Here is a 2,596-nt window from a genome sequence, read left to right on the forward strand (position 1 = left end):
CCCCCCCCCTTTTCCGCCGGGGGTTCCCTTTGGCCCACCACACCTCGCTGGCACCTCAGTTGCTGCTAAATCTCTCCCTGTTGTTCGTCCGTTTTTTTTGGTTTACTTTACTGAAATCCATCCGCACCGCACAGGCAGTGGGCACGTCGTGTGCATGCCGGTGTGTTTCTATTTTCCTCTTTTCTTTTTTTCATCTCAATGTAAATACATGTGTGTGGTCAGCTCCGAGCAGGGTTCTGCTCGCGTCTCCTTGTCCGACACCCGGATTACGTTGGTTCAGAGGGGTAGTTGGAGTGGGCGGATGTCGGGGTGTGAGGCAGAGGTGGGGTTCAAGAGGGGGGGAGGGGAGGGCGGCGTAACTTGATAAAAACAAAAGACAAACCGTCGAGTGGCGACGTGATCAAGTTAAAAAGGCAAATTTCTGCGCTGCGCTGGCACCGCACCGCGCGAGACGCTTTGTCTCTCTCTATCACTCGCTCGCGCGCTTTGTCCCTCTGTCTTCTGTCTTTGCTTGTCTCTCTCTCTCTCTCTCTCTCTCTCTCTCTCTCTCTCTGTCTCTCTCTTTTGTAGTCAGTTCTATTTTCGTTCTTTTTCCCTTTTCTCCTCTTGCGGGGAGAAAGTCTCCGATTCGATTTCCCTGTTTGGCTGACGTAAGTCCAAGTCGTCGTTCTGGTTTGGAAGCTGAGGCGAAGTGACGGGCCTGGAATTGGTAGACCTGATAAGGGGAGAAAGAGAGAACGAGTCAGAGACAGAGAGAGAGAGAGAGAAAATTGGGGAGGGCTGCTGTGAGGCGGAGGCGGAAGGTTCAACGAGTTTTCGTGACTGTTCTGCACATCTATACGGAGAACAAGATGTCGCGGTTTTAACTGCGAGACCAAAGTCTGTCAGATTTAACTGGCAGCAGTCTTTAGTGGGTCGCATTCATTGGAAACTATCATCTTGTTCCACAGTTAATGATTGTGCACTCTTTTAGGTGTGCTAACATTTGTCCGTACAAGACTTTACCATACTTTACAAACCACAATTTATTGAACATTTTTACCATAGTTTGATAAGTTTATCGAGATTTTGCTGTCGCGAGTCTACGTAGCTTACGGCTGTAAAAAAATACTTGTATTTTGGAGTAAAATCCCCTTTTGATTTGTCCCAATTTTTTTTTTTTTTTTTGCTGTACGCTGCTTCACGTTTAAACCGTCGCCAACCTGGGCGTGTACAATATCACTTTACTAGCCAGGACCTTCGGTCCTCATGCTGAGCTCGCATCCTCTGCAGCAGGTGCATCTAGTTTGTGGAAACGGCCTTCTAATGTTTTATTTTGTGTATGTTATAGAAATTGTTATTTATGGTGTTTTAGAAGTTTCTAAAGATTAGTCTATTTATTGGTGTTGCATTATCTGCGGTGTGGCGGAGCTGACTACAAAAAAAAAAAAAAAAAAAAAAAAAAAAAAAAAGAGAGAGAGAGAGAGAGAGAGAGAGAGCGAAAGAACGCCTATTTCACGTCATTGGATCTTTTTGGAGGGCGGGCCGTACCGTTACCTGTGTCCATACCTTTGTATGTGTATTGTGTTTTGTTGTAAGACTGTATCGTACGCAAGAATGCAGGCGGGTTGCCTACTCGTCTGGCCTGTAAGTTGCCCTGGACAGGGCCGCTGAGTAAGCATGCCCGGTATGGTTTCATATATTGATCATAGCTATATCTGTTGATATTGATAGGTTAATTTATGATAGGATATATCTACGGGTGTGACGGAATTTGGGACCCCCTTGGGCCGCCATTGGCTTCGCTCGCTACGCGAGCTCAGCAATGAGGCAGAGTAGGGAACAGTCACACATAAAGTCGGAGTACCCATGTCGTTCGTTCTAATTTTCATTAAATCTCTCTGCCTCTCTATTTATCTGTGTCCTCTCTCTCCCTCTCTGTTCGCTTCGTGTCTCACTCCCTCCCTCTCGCTCCCACAGGGATCAAGCAAGGGCAGGCTGACGGGCCCTTCTGGTTGACAATGTGCGGGAAATGTAAACGGGTTAATCCCAAGGTTGGTAATCCCGGCGCCCTGTTGTGTGGAGCGTGAGTGGGAGAGGTAGAGGCAGGAGGGGGGACTATAGTCCTGGATGACAGACAAAAAGCGCATATATTATTTTGTCGAAATTTTCCATCATAATTCCGTCATTGATCCATTTCAATCCGCGCTGTTGTGGGGTGTTACACAAAGTATGTGCGATTTATGATTTTCCGTTGGGTGAGCAGGATTGAGGCGAGGATCGATTTACAGCCACGTTTTTTTTTATAAAGGGAAGACTAAATATTAAAATTATTGACTTAAAAAACAGTTTTAAAAACGGTTTGAAAAACAGTTTGGAAAACAGTTTGGAAAGCAGTTTGGAAAACAGTTTGGAAAACAGTTTCGAAAATGACCCCCCCCCCTCCTTTTATTTACCTCTTTCAGTACGTACTCTTGTGGTGCACCTGTCCGGGCTGCAGCTCGCGGTGCCGGGGGTATTGCAGGAAATCCTTTCGACTGTGACGGCCGACAGCATCGCAGCCGAACAGTCGCCCCGCCCCGCCTCCGGCTCAGGTGTGACCCAAAACCAAATCCCA

General features: G+C 47.0%; 1 protein-coding gene across 2 annotated transcripts in view; it reads left to right on the forward strand.

The window, feature by feature from the left end:
• The window catches only part of LOC113214797 (nucleolysin TIAR-like), a 291,722-nt gene that overhangs the window by 216,907 nt on the left and 72,219 nt on the right, over positions 1-2,596 (forward strand). The window lies entirely within an intron of this gene.

The sequence above is a fragment of the Frankliniella occidentalis genome, unplaced genomic scaffold, assembly GCF_000697945.3.
Source record: "Frankliniella occidentalis isolate FOCC.00 unplaced genomic scaffold, Focc_3.1 Scaffold186, whole genome shotgun sequence".
Taxonomy (NCBI): domain Eukaryota; kingdom Metazoa; phylum Arthropoda; class Insecta; order Thysanoptera; family Thripidae; genus Frankliniella; species Frankliniella occidentalis.